The sequence below is a fragment of the Pseudopodoces humilis genome, chromosome 15, assembly GCF_049639895.1.
Source record: "Pseudopodoces humilis isolate 2021_Gansu_Grassland_sample_001 chromosome 15, ASM4963989v1, whole genome shotgun sequence".
In the NCBI taxonomy this organism is placed as follows: Eukaryota; Metazoa; Chordata; class Aves; order Passeriformes; family Paridae; genus Pseudopodoces; species Pseudopodoces humilis.
The window spans coordinates 9,486,107-9,509,433 of NC_142214.1; the positions used below are offsets into that span (position 1 = coordinate 9,486,107).

Here is a 23,327-nt window from a genome sequence, read left to right on the forward strand (position 1 = left end):
TGTATAATCATTAAATGAAATACAGCTAAGCTCCGGGATACCATGGGCAGCAGAAAGTTAATCACTATTTCCTCATGCTTTGTGTATCTGTCTCTTCTGGTACTCACTAAAAAAGGACATCAGTTCCCCAGTAAGTACCACACCAGATGCTACTTATTCTGAATGAGAACTGAAGGAACCATCATGAAGGGAAAATTCACATCATTTAAATGTGCAGTGAAACCAATTTGCAGTCATGTAGGGAAATACTGTTTTAGAATTGCTATTAGTGAAGTTTCACAGGGAGGCAGAATATGACGGTGAACTCCAAACATGAATATGTTTGTTTTCATAGGGTAAGGAATTAATATCTCAGGCTAGAATAATCTAATTCCAACTGGTGCTAAATGATGAGTCACTCCCTATCTTCTCTTTGCTTGAGAAGGTTAAGGACCTTGCAGTGTTGTTAAATCATTTTGACCCAAGCATTGTATGAGTTTAAAGGAGCTATTAAATTCAAAATCACCACCTTCTTAAAATTGTTTTCTTCTAATGTTATGTGCCTTTGCTTTCACCTCTGACCATAACTAGTTTCTGACTGGTATACTCTGAACCTGGGAAAAAACCATACTTGCGAAATGTTTTATACCTGAAGGTTAGGCTCGTATATAAATTTTAACTTAGGTACATGTAAGATGAATTTTTTTCTGAAAATGCGTGTTTCTCCCTCTTGATGATAAAGATAGCCTAAGTTGACAAGCTTATACATAGACAACAAATTTCCACATGCCTGTATTAGATTAGGCAAATCATAAGGAGTGCATGTGAAGAGACTGATGGTTTGGCTGGAATGTAGACTGGGGGAAGAGTTTCCACAAAATAATCCAATGTTTGATCCCTTGACATGCAGGATTGAAAAAGAAATTAAGAACTTATGCCTGTTTAAAATATATTTTACTGAAAATGCTGTAGTTCTATTTCAGTGAGCAGAAATACGTATTTTTGCCTGTGGAGGTCCTTTTCACTGGGGGATCTGAAGGGCATACCTGGTGAAGACACTTTTGTGGCTCTTGGGTCTATTCATTCATCATGCACCTTTGATGAGCCCTGCAAAAAAGCTGTGTAGACTACATGACCCATCATTTCTTTCTAAAACAAAAAAAGCTTTCTTAGATGGTGTATTATTTTTTGTTTGCTTCAGACATTCTGGTAATTCTGTAACTATAAACTCGAGAAAAATCTGAGACCTATTTGTACTCTTGTTTAGAAGATTTGCTGTGGAGTAGTGCTCTAGCACATAATTGATGAGGAATAGCTTTATTACAAATTGGTGGGGGTTTTTTCTCTGGTTGTTGTTTCGGTGCTTTAGTTTTTTAAAAAAACTCATAACAAACTTATGAAACATACAGGCACAGATAATATTGGATTTCTCTAGTTAACTTGAGTGCTAGAAATGCTTCCTTGTATTTGATGGGGCAGTGTGGTTTGGGATAACATTCTCCTTTTATGAGCCCCTGGGAAAGACGTGACAGAATGTTTGTAGGTCTGAAGACACCTGCAACTAACTGTGGAGGAACACTGACCATAATGCATTTCTACCAGTCAATATAAATTTACCATCATGCTATACGGTACATTTAAAGTTAGAGGTCCTCTTTCTCCTTCCCCTGTGAGCCTAGGAAATAAATTCAGTTAAAACAAAGATTTCCCTGCTGAGAAGTCTGTGCAGTGGCTGTCAGAAAGGACGTTTTAATTTATTGGTTATCAAGAAGCTGGCTGGCCCTAGAACTCCAGCAAAATGTTCTCTGCTGCAGTTGATCCCTATACAAAGTAAACTCAAATCATCTTCAGTGCAGCTGGTAGCACTTTTATAGTTCTGGCTTCTGAGAGCCAGCGCTGCTGAGTAGTCTCTGTTTTGCCATTTTTTCTTTGAGGAAAGTGGAAAACTTCCCAGGCTAGGCATCTGTCTCTCTGATTCATAATTCTGAAGATAAGATTGACCAATGCAGCTACTGCAGAATGACATTCAGTTATGGAATGGGCATACTCTTTCTCATTATTTCTGTAAGATAGGCAATGCTGATTAGATCTAAAATTTTGCTTCTGGATAGCAGAAGATCACAAAGCTGCATGCATGCCATGATGATGGACTCATGCTGTGGCCTGTCTGCAGAGCACACTCAGAACTGACAGAGGGATGCCGGGGGGACCACGATATCCTACATAAAGGAGGGTCAGCAGTACTCTAAAAATTTTCCCTACCATCCTATTTCCTCTCATCCTTATTTGTTTCACTTTTGTTCTGTTTCTCAGTAAATCTCTTGATCTTTGATTGTGATTTCTTTGTCAGAGAAAAACATACTCCAGTATTGGTAGTGCATTGCAGTGCACTAAGTGAAACTACTAGTAGTTTCATGGGTATTTTACTTTATCTCACTTAGGAGCTTAAGCTTGCTTTAAGATATTGAAAGGTTAAGAGGAATACTAACACCATGTCAGTGCTGGAAAACCTCTGGAGAGACATCATCCAATTAGTGCAGACTCTCTAGTAACTGTTGCTTTTTAAAATTACACTGCTTTGAAAATCCTGTCCTTTGAAAATGAAGGAGACTAAAGGGCAACAGAGAAGGCCTACATAGATGCATCTCTTTTTTTCGCTCCGCTACCTGTCCCTCCATTTAGGATTATTTATTTGTTGCTACTTTTATTGCTGGGTTCGGGCTGGACACCCTAGTAGCCTCTACTCAGCTTTCCAAGATGTACAAGGGTTGAGGGCTGTATGCTTGCAGGCAAAAAGTGACTCCTGATCTTTCTCAGGAAAGTTTCAAGAATATGTTGCTTTATATCAAATTCAGAACAAATGGGCGTGGGGTCTTTCAGTGTTTTTTTGTTTTTATGTTGTGATTTAGTCTTACTCCACCTTCTGGGGGAGTTTCCTGGCCTTCTTTGGATTATTAAACCCTAATCTGTCTACATGAACCTTGCACGTTTTAGCCATCATTTTGTATTCTGTATAGAACTGGCATGTTGCACCTTTGGAGCATGGACCTGTGGTGGGTCCCCTGGCTCAGGAGCAGGGGCAGCAGCAGGAGGAGAAGTTAGCAATGAAGGAGAAAAGGGTTGGTGTTTAGTTGGCTTCTGTAATTTAACCCTTTCACCTTGGTTCACCATTTCATCATTACCATAAACAGGCAGAGTTTTAAGCACAGGCAGCTGTTAAACACAAAAGCTGAACCTGCTACTCTTTGTGGAAGCAGGATTTCATCAAACAAGATTTGTTTAAGGGAAATGGTGAAATGTGACCAGCCACCAGCCATGTAACCCACTCTGGTCTGCTGCATTGCCACATGGGGTGCAGCCAATATAGTGTGCACACACCAGAGTCCCAGAGCAACTGGAGACACCAGGTCCAGCTAACCCGAGGCTGTTGCTCCCTCCTAGGGCTCCTGCAGGTCATGCAGTGCTGTGGTGACATGGGACATCAATGGCAGCTGGAGTATCCTCTGCCTGAGAGGAGAAGATGCCCAGAATAAAGCTGTGCACAAATATCCTGGCTTTTGTAAAGCAAACTGCAGTCAGGAGTGTTTCTTGCATGGTCTTGTTTCTTGTGCTTTTGTGGGGAAGGTGTTGGCCTAAAAGATACCCACCAGAAAGGAGAGGGCATGAGGGAATCAGCACTGATAGATGCCTGTGAAATTGCATGCTTTTGGTGCTTTCCTATTTATTTTGTTCCTACTTTGTGCTGCACCGTTCCGATAAAGTTCTTCCTAATAATGTATTTCCCTCAGCCTGTGTTTGGATGTTGCCACTCCTAAGATCAGCAGTACCAAGAGGTTTTAGTCTTGCTAGTTGGAAAGCTGTTCAGTGCTGTGGATTTGGGTTTTGTTTTGTTGGTTTGGGGTTTGTCTACAGCTGCATGATTCTGTCCCCCTTTATGCCAAGTAACTACTACTGAGCTCTGCAAAGTTCTGTCTTTGCACTAATAACTCAAGGATATACAGATAGCTGTTGTGGCTGTTCCTCCTACCATTCTTTCTTGATACATGGTATGACCACCAAGTAAGCCTGTCAGCACACCCAGCCCTCCCCACACCCACACACCCACAAACAAACACCTGCCCCTGCAAGCAAACCTTAGCCCTCCCAACAGTGTTGTCAGTGACGTGCAAACTCCTATCCTTAAGGGAGAACATCTGCTGTTGTCCTTTCACCAGTTAACTCCTCTTTATAGCTTTGCTTTCCTCTTGGGCATGCAATCCCATAGCTGCCTTGTTTCCTGATGTTCTGTGTGATACATCCTCAGGGTTTTGAAAAGATCTTTGCCTTCACTGACCTGTTTTTCTTATGAAAAAGCTGTACTTGGATTCTGTATCCATTTACCATCTCATGTTCTATTTTGCTCAACAGTCTTGCTTTTTCCTCTCTGCTACATGACTCACCCTATATTGTGCTGTCTCATAGTTCAGACATGAGATCTGATGAACATTCCCCATTTCCTTTTCTTCCTGCCCCTTTTTATTTTCCCTGCAGACTTTTGCAGACTCACTTTGGTTAATTGTGCTTGTGTTTGGCAAGAGCTGCTGGCACAGGCTCTAACACAGCGTCTTGAAGATTCACAGCTTCTTGAAGAAGCTTATATCTTTCAGTTCTCTGGCTGCTTTATGCTTTTAACTAGTTTATCACCTTCACCTCAAAAGAGTAGAGCTTGTCATGAAGAAAAAAAATTCCATGATTTCTTGAGGGATACATCACATTTTGCATAACAGTATTATCAAAAGGTTTGCTTGGTCTTTGTTAATGCTAACCTAAATTTTGAATGGAGCCTGATGTTTATTGATTATCCAAAGCCTAATGCTTGCCTGTTGTATGAAATTGCTCAGCATCCCTCTGTATCAACACATATTTGTAAATAACAGTAATAGTTATTTTTCATAGAATTGTATAAAAAATTCTGTTTAAACAATTGTATAAGCAGGTATTTTTCATTGGTTTTCATCACATCACATTTTGTCTGCTTTCTTACTTTTGTTTCTGAGGTTTTGGTTGTTTGTTTTAAAGAAATAAATAAAGAGTCTCTTTCCAGGGTGAAAACCAGAGAGGTGAGGTCAGTCCTTCCAGGATTAAGTTCTTATATGCAGACTCACTTATGGAAGAAGTATTGACATCCATTCTTGCAAGGAGCAATGTAAGATAAACTGATATTTTCTTCCAACATAAGCAGTACCATTTTTGGTTCTACACCTGCTCTTGGTGCTGTCAAAATGCTGTAAATTAAACATCTTAGAGAATAACCTGCTATAATGAAAAAATAATTAATGTTGATTAATATTATATGCTGTTTATAACTTTGGTCAAATTCCCAATTAAAAATATGTTAGTAAATACTTTTCTACTTTTCTCTTGCAGAATACCATCAGGTTTCAACTTTTTGTGAAATACTGTAGTACCACTAGAATGATTCTACTTTCCTCTCCAATGTCACTGAGAGGCTCGGAAGTTTTGTCTTTAGCAATAGAAAAAATGAAATCTCTTCCAGGTCCTCTGAATTCCATCTATATGGACAACTTCAATTTGGCTTGAATTTAAAAATAAATTGTGACACTGTTCAGGGACAGACCCATTAGTGGAGTCATTTAATGTGTTCTGTTATGCATTTTATGAGCTTTTTGTGTATGCGCTATAGGACATCCAGCATTAACAGCATTGAGTTCCTGGGGGCAGTAGTAACATTCAAATAATTTTGTGCCAGTATCCTTTGTGTTCATCTGTGTGAATTCATTCATTCATTTGTGGTGAATAGGAGGTTGGTTAGTATAAACCCTTCCATTGAGTTTTTGAGTTTTGCAATAGATTTAAATGCAGGCAGGTTCAGGCCCTATCACAAGTTGTCTCCTTCCCACTTTCCTGGCAAGGTAACACATGCTTACTCTTCTGTAAGTCATTGGCCACATGCATATGAAGAAAGAAGTCAAAATACAAAACTGTTTTAAAATAAATAAATAAATAAAAACCTTATTTAATCAACCATGCTCAGCAAAAGTTTTCTGTGCTTCACTGGAAGAAGAATTGAATCGCATCTAGTTCCAGTTTGGAAAAAGGACTTTTAGATAATATGGAGCCTTTACCTGGCAAATATCCAAGCTGAACTTAATTTGAGTCACTGTCTAGCAAGCCTTGGTGTCTAAAAGTTTATCAGACATTAAGGAATATTTTGCAAATTAATCTCTCATACTTGTCACTTAATACTGCTATCTTCCTAGACCTTCCTTTGCAAACAAGAGGTTTATCTCAGTAAAAGTAATATAATGTAATTAACTGGATGAGTTTATTAATTAGCATTATAAAGCTTTTAAATGAAATGTAATGGTGAAAGGCCTCCCAAGGCCTAGCCTTGCTGGAGATGGTTGTGTTTTCATACATCAATCTGAAGAGATAAGAGGGTTCAGAATGATTAGTGCAACTGGTGCCTCTCTATTTCATCACTTTACAATCCTGCGATTTGAGTCATCAACTTTATCTGCATTAACAGGTGGATTTAATCCTGAATTTTACCTTTTCTCACTCAGTTTTTGTAGATTTGGGAAGGCAGTCCTATATGGCCCAAATCCTGAGTCTTCATCAGATTGAACATGTGTTCCAAACTCTACATAACATTTCAGACCACCCCATATATATCTCTGGTGCTACAAAGAGCCTTCCACTCTTCCAGTAGTTGGTTTCACATTTGTGAAGTCTTTTTCGCTGGACTCTATTTGCTGTTGGACAATTTCTGACTGACTGTGAGAGGATAGTAATGCTCTGCTGGCTTGTTCCTTAATCCATTCAAACAAGTTTCTCACCCAAAGGATTATCTAGACCGAACCCCCTCAGCTACCCAGCCCTTAGGCTACTGCTGTGCCCTACTCAGCCATGAAAAAAATGTAAGGGCAAGGGCATCAGAACATCTACTATTCAAGCTTGGCCTTAGGGCTGCCCTCAATCTAACTTTTACTCTACCAGCATAGATCCCACTTGGGTATTTTCCTCCTTGGAGTGGCCTGAGCTTCACTGAGATAATACATTACACAGAGAAGTGACATCAAGATAGCTAAGACCATTACTGCACCAGTAGTTATGAACTGGCCAGAATTTATGTGAGGACTCAAGGGACAATGTTGCCTCAGATGAGGCGTAGTGACCCGGTTCATGAGTGACACGGTGGCTAACTTACAGGCCTGTTGGGCTAATCACATGTGAACACCAATGTGATGGACGGTGAAGAGCGTTTATTTCCGGTGTGCAAGGTTTTATATGACCGAGTTACGATTACGTCATCACCGTGACATTATGGGTTATAGAACTTTGGAGAAAGAGGGGCCCTATCTTCTCGTACATCACGAGATCTTCCGATCAGCTTTCCCTATCTAACCACATCATCTCCCCCTCTCTCCATGAACAGAACTTTATAACTGAATGACTTATGCAATTAACAACAAACCGTGAACTTGTTAGTAATGAACATTAAACGTAACCGCGGTGTATTAGTACGAACTATCATGCAAACTCAGGTTAACTGTCTCTGTTCTAAATATAAAATGTCAATCTTATCTAAACGGGTTTTTATAAACTGGGCTAACTTATTAAGGAGGCAAGGACCAAAAATAAGCACGAACACAACAACAATAACTGGTCCTGCTAACGTGGAAATGAGGGTAATAATCCATGGGGATTGGCTGAACATTGAACTAAACCAGTTCTGTTGAGAGCGTTGTTGGCTACGCTGTTCAAGTCTTTGCTGTAGCTCTGCCGAAACTTGGGATCGAGCCAGGGACCTTTAGATCTTCAGTCTAACGCTCTCCCAACTGAGCTATTTCGGCTGCCTAATGACACTGGGATAACGCATCCAGTTCTCCCTGTCCAACATGAGGCAGGCTTAGAAACAGGAAAGCACAAAAGCACAGACGCTGTTGTGAAACTGCTGATGTCCATGTCAAGGACGAGAAGCGAGGTCGACGTGGAGGATTACAGTGGTAGACCTGTCAAAAGAAACTGAGGTTTCATTAGTTAAGTTATACAACACAGGCTTTATTGATTTTTGGCTCTGAACAGCCATGACCTCTGCTACAGCGGTGTGGACTGAACCTAGGTGTTCCTCTCTTGCCACATGTTTAATCATCGCCACAGTACTCGAGTTGGGTGGCAGTGAGTGCAAAATTTCTTTGGTGGCTAGATTGCATTGCTGGTGCAGGCAGTCGGCGACGACTGGGCCTTTGGCGTCTGCCGGCAGGTTGGAAGCATCTACGGCAGCTTGGAGCCAGTCTACAAATTTAGTAAAACTTTTGCTCTCTTTCTGCCTCATTGCAGGCCATGGGGCAGGTTTGGCAACTACCCTGCAGACCGTACGAATGGCTTCTTGGGGCGCACAAGTTGTGACTGCGACCTCTGGGGCTCTCAAGTTTTGGGCTTGAGCTTGAGGTGTGACCATTGTTGGATCCCTGCCTGTCAGTCGTTGTAAGCTGGACCCCTGTAGCGGATGGTTGTCCCCTGCTATTTTTGCTAGCTCTTTTGCGCAATTGTCTTCCCACTCTTGCCTAAATACTATCATTCCAGCGCCATCAAAAATAATCCTGCATGTTTGTTTGATATCAAAAGGCAACATGTCGTCGTTACCAAAGACACCATCAATTAAAGTAGAAACCATAGCAGAATTTATTCCTCTCTCAGAAATGGCTTTAACAATTGCTTGCACATCCTTGGGGCTAACTGGGGAATAGGTCTTTTGACCATTCACTTCTCTCACAGGAAATGCTAGCACTGTGGGAGAAGCCCACTCAGCACATGCCATTTGGATCTCCTTCCAGTCTGTGAGTGGCATAGATTCTTGTGGGAATGATGTCATAGATCTTTTAGGCTTAATGAAATTTATTTGCATGTTTTCAAAGTTTGAGTCTGAGTCAGAGCTTGAGCTGGATGCATGTTTAAATGTGTGCCGCTCTGTCTCCCGCGCGTGCCGTCGGTGGCCCCAGTCCCCTTCTGAATCGGTGGAGGAAGCCAAGTGGTAGTGGGCTTCTGGGCTGCGATGCTTTTTGGTGGGACTCCGCCCTCTCCCTTTCCCAGGGACGGGTTTTTCCCCTCCCTTTCTCCGCCTTCCTTCCAGCGGGTTCTTCTCCTTACAAGGAGATACTCTAGGGCACGATCCCTGATTGGACTGTGAGCTCTCCTCCCCTTTACAATCGGCGCTATCCTCCCACCTCCCCTTAGGCTTCCGATCGCGTATGTCCGCGCGCATTAGGCGCCCTTCGCTCCTCCCCTTGCTCCTCTCCCCAGCGCCATTTCGCGGTGCGTATGGTGGAGGCCTTTCCCTGACATCTCCAGGGCCCGCGGTGTCGGGCGCGCCCCGCGGCTCCGTGGCATCAGCACCCTCCGGCGGCAAATTATGTTCCGCGGCTAAACCCGCGTTAGGACCGGGCAGGCGAGACGGCGACTCGGGTCGCCCGTCATCATTGGATGGCCAGTTAGAATCGGCGGGGCAGTCAATGAACGTGGTCTGAGTGGCAGCTCCTACCCCCACCCGCGGTGTAACCTTTAAACAGCTTTGAGCTGCCTTCCAAGTTTCCTGCTCTTGAAGTGCTTTTCGCAGCGCTTGCATAACTCTTGCCCAGCTTTTAAGGCACTTGCTGGACTTAAAGCACAACACGTCATCCATGAGTGCCTTAGTACACCTAACCCAGCAATCTGGGTGTAATATACCTATGGGATCATCAATAACACATAATTCTAGTAATCTGGCAACTGTGCATTCAAAGTCCATTGATTTGCAGTCTATACTCCACTGCTTATGCAGCTGCGAAACTACCTTGCTGAGCGACTGCATCACGGTGGTACGGGAGCGTCCTCCCCGCTGAAGTTGGTCCTGCCGCTCCAGCTGTCCCTCAGCATCTGGCGAGACTCCCAAAATCCAGCCGCTCGAACCCGTGTATCAGGGAGCGGCCCCGGGTTTCGGCACCACTATGTTGCCTCAGATGAGGTGTAGCGACCCGGTTCGTGGGCGACATGACAGCTAAACTTACAGGCCTGTCAGGCTAATCACACGCAAACACCAATGTGGTGGACGGTGAAGAGCGTTTATTTCCGGTGTGCAATGTTTTATATGACCGAGTAACGATTACATCATCACCGTGATATTATGGGTTATAGAACTTTGGAGAAAGAGGGGCCCTATCTTCTCGTACATCGCGAGATCTTCCTATCGACTTTCCCTATCTAACCACATCAGGACAATGTGAAGTTTTAGCTCCTGGTATGGTGGACTGTGTGATGTTGTTCTCTATATGTCTTGTTTGACACTTTGATTTAAATTTGATCAACAACTGTCCTGCAGGCACTTTTAACCTTCTATTGAATTGGAAAATCAGGAAAAAAGGAAGGTATCTTGGGTTATCTGCCAGCATATTCCACTTTGTTTGGAGAAAAGCTTAAACCCTCTCTTCCTGCTTTATTTGATGAGTAACATTTCTTGTTAAATATTGACAACCAATCCTAGAAATAACAGTTATTAATATCTGGTTATTTAGGATGTTATGTTTATATGTGTCAAAAAGGTGTTGTTCATATCTGTAAATGGCAGAGAAAAAGGACAGTACATGGCACTGCTGAAAATGGCTCTAATGAGGAGAATGATATCAACTGTTGCCTGGAGATCACAGTACTGGAAATGGTAGAGAATTATATGTTGGCACACCAAGGGTTCAGGCCAGCAGTAAAGGCAAGGGCACGTTTGTACCAGGCATGCAGGTGTCCAGGTGTGTGTAAGATCAAGCGTAGTCCTGTGCCATCAAAGGTACCTGCACAGGTCTGCTCCATATCTGGCTGCACTCACTTATTTTCAAGGTGCTACCCCCCTGCAAACACCATCTCTCCTGCCAGTTTTGTGTTTGGGACTTGTTACTGTCCTAACTAACAGTAGAGAATAAGAATAAATCTCAGGCTGGTGTGGCTGAGGCTGTGTGTTGTGGAAGGATGGGGAGTGGAGCCTCCTGTGTTCCCTGGCCTGAATTGCTTCGCCTGTCACTGCAGTCATCCCTTGGGCTTGCAGCTTTACTTGGTCCTGTAAGCTGTGGTTTGGCTGTTGCAGAAAGATATTGGTGGTGGTCACTGTCCCAACCTCAGCAGAGACTGTTTCTGTAAGCAGCTGCCTACTTCTCCCCAGAGGATATTTCCTATGCAGCGAGAGCAGCTGGCATCCAGAAGAAGGCATGGACGCAGGTTTTCTTCTAATAAGACTATGTAAAATCTTAATTCATAATGCTTTCTAGGAGGTGGGTTTAATATGTTCTTTCCCTCTTGATATGCTTTCATTTTGTTTCAGCTTTATGGCTGTGGAGAAAATATTGTTTTGCCTGACTCATGAGTGCAATAGCACTATGGAAAGTGGTTTCAAGTTCTAATAATATTGGAAATCTAGCCATGAACTCAGTTCTGCAAAAAAGAAATCCCGACAATTATTCATGGGGTGTGATCTAAACTTGACCACTATTAGTATTTTAAACTGGTGTTTCAGGAATAAAGCAGTTAGTGAAATTCAAATGCCCTGTGTCTTCAGGCATCTTTATTCAAGCAACCCCCGTGAGCAGGCCTTTTTCTGTGGCTGTATCTCTGTTTGAGGCTTGCATTCCCACAGGGGATGGATCTATGCAGCGCACCATAAGAAATAATTTCATGCACCAGTGCAGTCTCTTGAAACTAATTTAATGTCCTATTTTGTTGCAGCCCTTCTTTGTGGTAACAGGCACAGCTTACAGTCCCTCTCACATGCTGGCCATCTTCTTCCTTCTTTTTTTGTTTTTGTTTTAGTGCTTAGCACTTAACTGTTTATATTAGCAGTGCTGCTAATAAATGAGGTCTAGTATAAATAGGTAATCATTATCTTTTTCCAGGTGGCTAATGGGGGCTCCTATTAGTATCAGCATGGACTATCGAGGAGTGTTTGTTTACACACATGAAGTTGTCCTCTGGGGTGCTCTAAAAAGAATGTAGAATGACAATTTAGAGTGTCTAACCAAAGCCTGTTTTATATAGGTTAGTCTTCAAATAATGCAAAGTAATTCAAAGGGTCAGTATTTCTGGTGTACACCTAGTTTATTTGTATTCTGTGAATTAACTAAGAATATCACCACAAGCTCTACATCTGTGTATCAAAATTTAATCTTAATTGTTACTCCTGTATTAATTAAGTTGTTGCTAGCAATGTTTTTTGGTCCAATTCTTTCCCCCACCTTATCTCAAATATTTTTATCTTGTCTCTTTTTGAGGTCTCACATAGGGATTTTCAGAATTCTTTGGAGTGGGAGTCTGCTGACTTCTCTTCAAATGTGTGCTGCTAATCACTTTGGGATGGATTAAAAGGAATGCTTAAGTGAGACCTCAGCAGTAGGTACTTGACTCCAAAACTGAGTTACTAAAAAGCCTTCAGCTAATGCTAATCTTGGAGGCACTCGGGGGGGCCTGGGTGTGAGACAAAGCACCATTTTCCCATGCGTGGAGCCGGGGTTTTCACCAAGGAGCTGTATCTCAACACTTGTTTTCAAGAAGCAGGTTTTCTAAAGGGAGTATTCATGACCTGGGCTCTCTGCAGTAAAAGAAAATGGATTCTCCTACCTTTGGAAAAATCATGGCCTCAAGTTGTACATCAGAGTTAAAATAAGGTTCTAAAATAAGGGAGGCCTGGTGTGGTGGCTGCCATGAGAAATGAGGCCACTTAACAAGCATTAGAACATCTTCTTGGGGACCCCTCCCACCAACCTGCAAATGTAACTGAAATGTGGGATGCTGCTGAGGTGTCCCTGTGGCAGGCACAGCTTGCTGTGGCTCAGTGGTGGCCAGCCTGGGTGTCCAGCTGTGCCCTCTGGGTTGCTGGGTTCCCAAGCTTGATTTGGGCCTATGAATGCTGACTGGGCCACCCTAAACCTGCAGTCTTTCCTACAGAGAAAAATTTACCATATGTTTTCGTCTGAGGTGATGTATAATGCTGAAGATTGATAGAAGCTTGTGGACGGAGGTTTTTTTGCTCAAAACATTCAAAATGCAACCAAACCTTCTTCATTTTGGCCGAGATCAATACTGTGAGTGTAAGGTTACTTACATGAGCTGGAAAATGAGGTGAGAAGAAAAATACCAGGTTGTTAATCTGTGTGTTACAGTGTTTTTAAGTCTTCGTGGTCAGCTCTCATCTTCAGTTAGTTCCTTTTATAAAACTTCAGTTCAGTTGTGGGAGATGACATAGAATATCACTGGAAAAGAGCTAACAATTCAGAATCTGTTAGTGGATTTCACAGTTAGTGTAGTACTAGGGTCATAGCACTTCCCAAAAAGGAAAAAATGTCCAAGGCCAAAATAAAATCCTGTATTATTCACATATGGCTCAGATGTAAACATAAGCCTTACATTTTAGTATAAGGAAAATACCAGGATGTAACTTGCATAAGGATTTGGAGAAGTGCTGTCTTTGTTTCATCTTTAAGTCTAATGAGAAACTTTTTCTTACTTGAAGGAGTGGCCAGTTCACTATTTTTCTCCATCACTAGAGGGCTCAGATCACTTTCAGAATGTTGTGCATCTGAGCCAGCTTTGGTATTTAAACAGTCCTTCCTCTCAGTGTAACTCGGGTACAGAGGGAGAGGCATTTCAGTTCTTCACGTGCTGAAGCGTTGCTACACTTCTGAATTGCCTTTCATTTGCTATTAGGAAGTCCTAGACAAGCTTCTGAGAACATGGCTGTGTTCTGCCCTGTGGCATTTTTGTGTTCATATTTTTTTGAATTTGCTATGATCTCTTTAAATCTCTTGCATTTTGAAGGGGTGTTTTGAGGTGTCTTTGAAAATATATTTTAAAGCTAGCAGATGTGTAAGCATATCAGAACATTTAAATCTCTGGACAGCACAAAGTTTATACAGTTCAGTCAAGATTAGGAAGCATTTCTTTGGTGAGAGGGTAATCAAAAACTGAAACAGGCTTCCTAGAGAGGTGGTTGATTCTCCAAGCCTTTCAGTGTTTAAGAGGCATCTGGACCATACTTTAACTTTTGGTCAGCCCAGATGATCACCATAGGTCTCTTCCATCTGCAACAGTCTGTTCTAATCTAAAATGTGAGATGCTACCCTGGTACATGACAGAATGAGCCATTAGTGATGAGACAGGTTTTCACAGGTCCACCAGAGTGTTGTGTTGAGAGACTTTACTCAGAAAGGTGACATTTCCCCTTCACCTGTAGCATCTGATGGCAGCTTCTGAGAGGTTAAGTGAGCTGCCAAATGACCAAGGGGAAGAGGAAAATAAGAGTGGACAGAATCTAGCTCAGCTTCCATGAAGACAACTAAAAATACCTTACTCCTTACATGGGAACAGGAATGAGCTCTCAATATAGTTATAGGTAGTCTCAGATATAGTTCAGGTCCTTTCTCTTGGAGTCCTAGTGCTAGAAAAACAAAGAAAGGGAAAATTGACACAAATTCCTCTGACAGCTTCTTTATATGAATTCTTAGACTGTGGCTACGATACTAAGGAAGTAATGAATGGAGCATGGGAGTCTGTGTGATTGCTCCAATCTTTATTCAGACTCTTAAACCGTGACTTTCAGAGTCTGCACGCAAGCCTGACTTGTGGGAGTTTCTACTGAATGTGTAGGCTTACATAGCCTACCCTCTAGCAAAACAAATTCCTAAAGAAGTCTAAAATCTTGATGGTTGCATCACTTTGAAACCTCTCATGTTCTTAGGCATTGAATCTAAAAGAAATGGAATGAATCAGTGACTGTTATAAATATCTTTAGTGCTTCATATAATGTGAGTAACAATTAAATGTGTCATAAATGATACCTAGGTATTCTGTTGTGTGGCTGAATTAAATTAGTAGGTTTGTATTTGTCTCATATAAGTTCCTGGCTTATTTCACATCTGGAGTATTGTTGAACCCAAGTCAAAATTACTTTTATTTTTCACAATAATCCTATTGGTCAGAAAGCATGAAGTATTTTGGGGATATCTTGGAGGAAAATTAAGATGTGCTGTTAACCAAAAAGACCAAAATGCAATCAGTGCTCTGTTATGTCAGTGGTGAAGCTGGTCTAAAATTGCAAGTGAGGAATGTTTCCAAGCTTGGAGTGATTGGCAGTCGTAGCACTAGCAAATGAAAAGAAAATTCAACGAATAATTTATTTATCATTGGCATTGCTTTGTTGTGAGCTTTCAAGTAGCTAAAGTGAAGCCTCTCTGAGCTCATATTTAGCTACAGGAGGTGCCAGTGTGGCAAAGGCTGGTACTGACAGTGTGTCATCCTCAAAGTACACAGTACATTCCCAGGTAAAATTGCAAAAAACTGCCCATGGATCAGAGTTTGAAGGTGCCTATTTTGCAGTCCTGTACCCATGTCACATTCTGTCTCTTGGAGAAATTGTGATGGCCACTTCATTTTGTTGTACAAAAGACACAGATAGATGTTATTTTTATTCTATACACTGGATTCCGGAAGGCCCTTTGAAGAACAACTTCCCAGTAATAGCTAGCCAGTACCTTGCCATGAATTAATTTGGAGTTACAACCTGATTTTTTGAGATTATTACCTTGCAGTTCCAGACTTTTTAATTGTTCTTGCTGCTTTCTAGAACATATAGAGATCCAGTTTCAGTTATCCATTTTCTCTGATAACATCAGGAAATGGATTAAAAGGGTTTTCCATCACTGTAGATCTTCACAAGACCCATTTCATCTGGGTTTTGATATAGGAGTGCTTAACAAAAGTACAGGTATCTGTGTATTTTCCTAAGTCTAATAAAGAGAACTTCCTTTACTTTGCAGAGTCAGAGAAGCCGTGTCTTAAATTATTTTTCTATCATTCCATGGTTAGGGATGTGTTGGCATTGATTTTTTGGCTCCTTTGATTTTTGTCCACTCCCCCAGAGTGGACAGCTTCTGCTCCAGGTGAGGATGAGACATTGTAGGAGGCTTCATAGCCTGAGCAGTTTTTAACTCTGTCATGATGCTTTTTGTTTTGCTTTTGATCTTTCAGTTAAGCCACTGAAACACGTCTTAAGACTTGTTTTCTGCACAAATTAAGATGATGGGTTTTTCTGAAGTTGTACTTTTTATTAAAGTGACTGTCAAGTAGGAAAGATTTTGTTCAATGATTTTATATTATGAGGCACAGGAAATTGTACATTGAGACACTGGATAATTTTGTCTCCTGCTAAGGCTGGAACCGAAATGTTGAGAATAGTCCTGCCTTGCAACCTCCTACTCTTATTCCCTCCTACTAGCTCTTATTCCCTCCCACTAGCAGACCTCAAGATTTTCTGGAAATTTGCTATCACTCAGGTGCTGATTCACACTACTGCTTATTCCATCAGCAATTTTTTCTTGGTATTTTTGTAATTCTTGTAAAATTACTACCACACTATTTATCCGTAGTTAAGAGCCTTGTTTTTTATTTCTGAATATAATCACCCTGTGCTTGAATAAATTATGCCAGTGTTCAGACAAGAGCCAAAGCTGGCCAAACACTTCTGAATGCAGATAAATTTATTTTATTGACCCAAAGGGTGGAGGGATGGATCTCTGACTCAGATCCCCTCTCTGCTGACAAACTGTGAGCTTGCAGCTGGGAAAGTGCTATGAGAGAGAAAAATTTAGGCCAAAGTAATCATGTCTATGGAGCCTAGCCAGAATTTATGAGGATTGTCTACCTAAGGCAATGTCAAAGCTTTACCTCAAAAAGTGAGAGGAGAAGAAGGACTGCTAAAAGATGAAACTTCAAGAGTATCAGCATGATCATGTATGATGCAAGTATTGGACATAGCAGTGAGAGCAGAGTGGTGTTTCTGTGACCTGATTAAGACTGTCATTCATCTTGATTAGAACAAGTTCAGAAAAATGCCAGTGAGGGATAGAAATAGGCAAGAAGTCTACTAGGAAATGAAGTGGGAGACCCAATTATAGTTGAAGGTTAGGTGCTTTAAAATGGGAATGACTGAATCATGCTAGTGTTCTAAGAGGAGAGACTAGAAAATGCCAAAAACAGCTGAAAGGAACTTCAAGGAAAGAGCAAACAAGGGATAGAAAATAGAAGTTGCTATGAGTTTAGTAAGCACCATGAGCACCTCTCTGAAGAGGTCCTGGAAGACTGACTGAGGAGAAGAGAAGGGGCAAGCTCAGAGGTAAGATGGCATGTATATGGTTTGACATTGAGGGAAAGATAGGAGATTCTTTGTGAAGAAATGGCACCACAGGTAACTTACCTGAACGGCTGACATGTATACATCTCTTGTACTCCTCCACCACACTCCTCAGTCTTTCCCAAAATCTGCACTCTTTTGTAACACTTTCTGCGTTATATTATGTTCCTATAAAATTACTTTTAATGATGTAATGGATTGTCTCTAGTTTTCCTTCTCTTGGTCCAAAATGATGAAAAAACAAAGCCCCACTTTTTCTGTCATTTGATCAAGAAGAGAGAGAGGACATATCTTGTGCTGGTGATATTTTTGTACTCAGTGGACTTTGTCCTTTCTAATGATGCATCAGAGTGTCATGCCCCAGTCTGCTCTGATGAGACATATGCAAACAAGTGCCAGGAACAGGGCAGGATGTCACAGAACATCACAAGAATGAATATTATACATTTTTTAAATTTTATATTTGATAGTGTTCTTACATGAAAAGTACGGGAGTTATTTTGGGTTTCATTAAGACAGTGTTTCTCATACCTGTGTCTGCCACCTTGTCCCTGCCTGGAGCATCCTTTGCCAAGCTCCTGCTCCAGCCTCTGCCTGCTGCTGACAGCAGATAGTAGCAGTAGGTTCCTGCTTCTGTTTCCACCTTCAACCACTAAATAAGTTTTCTGTTTTCTACTAGAATGAATGAACAGCGGGTTTGATCCAGTTTGGGTTTGAGTTGCTTACTCTGTTGTACCATAAACCATCTGTAGGTTCTCAGTGTATGCTCACAAAATGCAGTCTGTCATTTTGTAGGCATTTAGATGTTACTTTCCCCCAGATGAAAAGTACTTAGTAGCTATGCGGACTCTCCTTCTTAGCTGCAGTATAGACTAATTATAGCCTTACCTCAGCTGAGAGTGCTTAAGCCAATGGCTGAAGGGCACTACATTTAAAATCATGGTGTGAATAGGCTCTTACTGTCTTCTCCCACCCTTGAAAGTGACTGAAAAATGTCTAGGAAAGTAGCATTTTGATAAAAAGCTTGGACTTTTAGGTTGATACATTTTTTTTCATAAAGGAATAATCTATTAGGAAAAAAGACAGTTCTGGGTTCAGAAACTCTGCTCAGAAGAGCTGTAGTTTGTACCTGCCTAGTGCCTTCATTCTCCCCTAGCTTGGGTTCTCTGTGGTGCTTGGTTCTTTGCTGTGCAGCACAAGGTACCCAGTGAGCTGGAGCTGTATCAAGAAACATCTGTCAGTAGCAAGTGAGAGGCTCTGAGAGGCATTTTTGAAATTTACAATTTTATCTCTCATGTTGATGTATTGCAGGTCTCATCCCAAATATGGACCAATGCTTCTAGTTCCTGCTCTAAGCAGGATGAAATAATGCCATGGACATCTTCTGTTCAGGTAGAATTGGAGTATTTCTGGTGTTCAGTGACAAAGTCTTGGCAGGTAGTTTAACCCCCTCCCAAACACAAGTGCAAAGATGCCTCCAATTCTTTTGTGACATAAGAGGAGTGAGTTTGTCTAATGAACCACTTATACCACTTTCTGTAGCACTTTTATTTTCCTTAAACAGCTAACATCCAAATTTACTTATTTATTTATTTATTTATTTAGTCTGTGAGGTCCAGTGAATCTTGGAGCTGTGTGTGGGTGTTTCCCTGAAGGAGTTTCCAGTGAAATAGATACAGCTGAGCTGACTGCAGCACTTCTTTCTAGAGCAGAGCTGTCAAGAGAATGAATGAATACTATGGTAAGGATGCAGTTTATATTTAGTTTAAGGAAGAAAACAGCCCTCTGTTTGTGAGCAATCTAGAATTAAAAGTGTCAGTCACAGAGTCATGGTGGGGAACAGGCTTCTAAAGCAAATTCCAGGGCACTTCTGTTAAAATGAGAGCCTTTTGAACCTAAGATGGATCTGCTTGCTCTGAGCTGTACTGTGTAAACCTGAGCCTGTGTGCTAGGCTTGAAAAGGAATTAATTTCCGTGAAAAAAAGGATATCTGTATCCATGTCTAATAAAGACCTCTTTTCCCAAGAATTTTCAGAGCTGCAAAATTCTCAGGTCAAACCATGCTTGATCCTAACTGTGCTCAAAAATGATGTTCAGGCTAGTAGAGGTAGCAAAACCACCTTGCAAACGGGCATTCATTAGTACCAAGTTTCTGCATAGTGCAATTTATCTAAACTGAATGTCCATTCTGGGAGGGTTGTGTGTTCTCTTATTTCATTTCAGCTGAATATTGATTATGATTATGTATACTGATTATGAATATGTAATTATTATCATGAAAGTCTAATCCCCTGAAACTATTGGTCACTTGGTGTATGTTCATTTGGCTACAAATGCTTCTCATTTTCCATTTGTATTTTATCATTTAATTGCTTTACTCTGTTCACCCTCACCCTTTTTTTGATCTCCTGTTAATTGTTATTTGGAATGAGAATTAGCCCTTAAGCAAACAGTGCCCCAAATCTATCTTGCTTCTTTATGTGTAGCAATGACCTTGTGTTGAACAGAAAAAGAAAAAAAAAATAGCTATCTCTCTAGATTTATAATAAAAAATTTTCTTAATTATATTTGAAAACTGCAGTTGAAAAATAATCTTAACATTTATTCATATTCTAAATCAACAGATTCTATATTTGAAGGACCTGAGGTTCTATAAAGTACTGATCTTCTGAAAGTCTAGTGGAAACCTTTATTTAAAATAAAATAAACTCCAGATCTCATTTTCCGAAAGAGATCTAGGTGTCTATTATGCCTCCAGTCTTTGAAGGGAACCAAATTTTTAAGCATCACTTTTCAAACGGAAAGTTGGCACCCAAGGCAGTGATATATCTGGAAAATTTGACTCCCAAAATCATGTGACAAACCCCAGTCTCTGCCCTGGAGCTGTTTGAACTGGCCTATAGAACAGCAACAGGAATAAAGGAAAGTTATCAGGGAGCTGTCTGTGATATACTTTGGAAATCAGGTAGCTCTGCAATGTCCCCCTGGCCTGGTTAGTTGTTTTGCTCCCAGAGATGTGGATGTGAGGGTGAGGTGGTATCAGGGCTGTCCAGAGTCCTTTGAAGAAGGCCAGCACAGGCATGTGGGTACTGGGTTTGCAGGTTGCACTGTCTGGTAACTCTCTGCACCATTATGCCAACAGGTGCTGCTTGGTGCCCACTTCAGAGAGGCAGTCCTGTTCCTCTTAGTCAGTAGCATGACGTTTTCTTCTCTGAACTGAACTGGATTTGTAAGCCCTTAATGTTAAAATTTTTGTCTAAAATTAATGAGCATCCACCCCCTTAAAAATCTCATTAAAATTTGTTTTTGGCAGGTTGCCTCCCAGAGTCTTGACAGCACTTTGGGTGCTGATGATCTGATCAGAGTGTCTTCTCATTCCCTCCTCCTTCCCCATCTGTTTGTATCCACCTCTTGTGTTACAGAAATAAACCATTTGGGGTGAGAACTGTTTTTTCTCTTTTTGCTTGGTGCAGTGCTTTCTGGTGCACAACTTCTCTGCAGTATGATTTAGCCTCTGCTGGTTGCTGCTGCACCATCTCCTCAGCCAAGCCAGTTCCTTGAGCTGCAGGCTGCCTGCTGCACCACACAGCCATGCAAGTGATGGCCATGCTTACCTGTCTGCAACCTGCCTCTCAGACCATCTACTCATAGCAATGGCTCTGGCAACTGGCTTGAAGTCTGAGGCTGAAGCAGAGGGAGTATTGAGAAGGTGAAAGAAGGTATGGAAGATCAGAACCTGTGGATCTTGTTGGGAAAAATGAGGTCTGGTCCCACCTCTTCAGTATAATCTACACTGCTGCCAAATCATGAAGTGGGGAGTGATGGGAAGCTTGTGCACAGTAAATATGAAAATATAGTTGTATTTTAAAAAATTCCAAGATACTTCCTAAAATGCTGCTATGTACTGATTTACCATGATCTGATATGATAAAAGGAACAAAGGAAGGAAACCAGAGGCTCAAACAGCCAACACCAGGAAATGCTGTACTTATATGACTTTGAATATGTTAAAGATTCATGAAACAAAGCTTTAGGGGTTGCAGCCATCAATTAAAAATGCTTATTTTAAACAAACAAGAAGTACTAGAGACAAATGCAAGTGAGATAAAATACAAATCAGTGGTTCTTCAGTAGCCCTTTATTAAGCTGCAAAGCTTGTTTGTCTGTAAGCAACTTTACGGCAGTCAGCATAGTCATGTCTATACAGTTGACTTCTGGAAATTAGAGAGATGGGTGTTGTTTAGGAATATCAAAGAACTATTGTAGTCATTATATAGCTTTGGTGAACAAATCATTAATCGTCTTGAAAACAACCGGGGGCAGATAACATAATGAAGTACTCCTAGGATGTGTTTCTGTTTTATCAGCCAGCAGTTATAAGTAAAAGGCAAAATTGGTGCTTCTATCTAGTTTTGTTTAAAACAGCAGGAATGAAGAAAGAATTATCAGGATGTGAAATGCATTAACTCATGGTAAAAAAATTCCTTTCATCTTGAGTTTGGCTGCTGACTGTTAATAACTGAGATTAATGCTACAGGAAACAAAGCAGAAATGTTAAATATAATGACATTTAAAGAAGAACAATGACCAGTTTATTAAATGAAATTGGTTTGAACTCTGTGAGGTTTGTAAATGGAGTTTCAGACGTATTTTAAGATACTTTTGACTCATCTAAATCACCACAGAACTAAATTACAATATATCCTGTAAATGAAATCTGGTCTCTGTATTATCTTCTCTAACAGATTAACATACTCCTAATTTTTAAAAAGGACTCAAGTGTCCCGATTGTAAAATTCTGTATCCACAAAAATTGCTACATTAACAACTTTCCTGTGTGAATACACTGAAATAGATGCTGCTTTAGCAGTGCACGTTCCATTAGGAAAGAAATTGAGCTGTGCGTTTCTTTAGCTTTCTATTCTGTCCCATCTCTGTTTCCAGATTTAATTGCAGCTCTCTGAAAATGCTCAGTGCTGCTGCTGCCTGGGAAGTACAGAGCCAGGCTGAGAGCAGGGAGACAGTTCAGCCTCTGGTTTGGTCAGTGGTATGTCATTAGCATGGACCACTCTTCACTCCAGTGAATTACATCCTTACAAGTTCTGGAAAAATTATTTTTATGAATTCTAAAGCTCATTACCTTAAGAAAACTGGCCAAAATTGTTGGTGCAGCAACCGTGGCAAAGACAGACACAAGTCCCCTCTTAGTGGGGGGGATAGAAGGAATTTCACCTTGGAGAGCCTGGTTGTCAAAGGTGTTGATCAGCGGTTATGGATGATGATTTCTGTAGTTCAGGGTGCTCCAATAGTTGAATGTATCCTACGTTATAAGTTTCTGTGGAACCCTAAGGAGGGAAGGGTCCATCTGTGTAGAGGAGGTGACTGTAGAAGGACCTTTGGTCTAAGACGATGCTTCGCCATGGTGAAGTGGGAAAGGATCTTAGGGGCACAGTGTCCTTTACCACAGGCCTACTCCTGCTGCCTTCCTCTCCTTGCTTGACTTGCATTTACTCCACTAATTCCTTCTTCATTAGCATTACCAGTTTCTGTCACCAGCCCAAATGTGCATGTCAGTCTCTCTGATATGCACCTCTTTCTTCTAATGAATTACTCCAAGGCTAGATAATCCTTGTGATCATCTTGCCTGTCCTTCTATATACCAAAATATACAGCTTTCCTGAAATGATTCAGTGATAAGAGGGAGGCATTTCTCTACAATATTCATTTAATTGGGTGTAATAAATAGTCTTTTAGCCCATCGATATTTCAGAAGAAAGCACACTCTAACCTCCAATTAACTGGAAGCAATAAACATATTTTGGATTAGAAAGTTAAAACTAATAGATTCAAATAGGCTTTTGAAGTTGATTAGTAGAAGTAATTAATTTCTCTGGCAATTTCTAGTCCTTAGACACAAGTCTTAGAGGGACACTTGGTCTTTTTTCCTGCCTAATGCATGTGTGGCTGTCTTTAAGACATAAGCAGGATGTCTTTAGTGTAAAGCTCCTGTATGGCTGTAAGCATATCTAACAGCAGTGCAGAACTGTGCGTAGTACCACCACAGCTTGGGCCACCATGTTGTCTTGGTTTGAAAGACAGGTGTCTGCCAAGGAAGGCAGGAGCTTTCCTTGGAATGGAGACTGTG

The 23,327-nt window shown here is 41.1% G+C and overlaps 1 long non-coding RNA gene and 1 other non-coding gene across 3 annotated transcripts; one reads left to right on the forward strand and one right to left on the reverse strand.

Annotated features, from left to right (window-relative positions):
- Positions 1 to 7,762: 7,762 nt before the first annotated feature.
- Positions 7,763 to 7,835, reverse strand: TRNAF-GAA (transfer RNA phenylalanine (anticodon GAA)). The gene has a single exon. It is a non-coding gene; the product is annotated as a tRNA-Phe (tRNA).
- Positions 7,836 to 18,176: 10,341 nt separating this feature from the next.
- Positions 18,177 to 21,923, forward strand: LOC148183067 (uncharacterized). 2 transcript variants are annotated; one of them, XR_015773877.1, is made up of 4 exons: positions 18,177 to 18,382; positions 18,494 to 18,574; positions 18,788 to 18,923; positions 20,656 to 21,923. It is a non-coding gene; the product is annotated as an uncharacterized LOC148183067 (long non-coding RNA). The 2 variants fall into 2 exon arrangements; XR_015773878.1 differs by lacking the exon at positions 20,656 to 21,923 and adding an exon at positions 20,325 to 20,464.
- Positions 21,924 to 23,327: the final 1,404 nt, after the last annotated feature.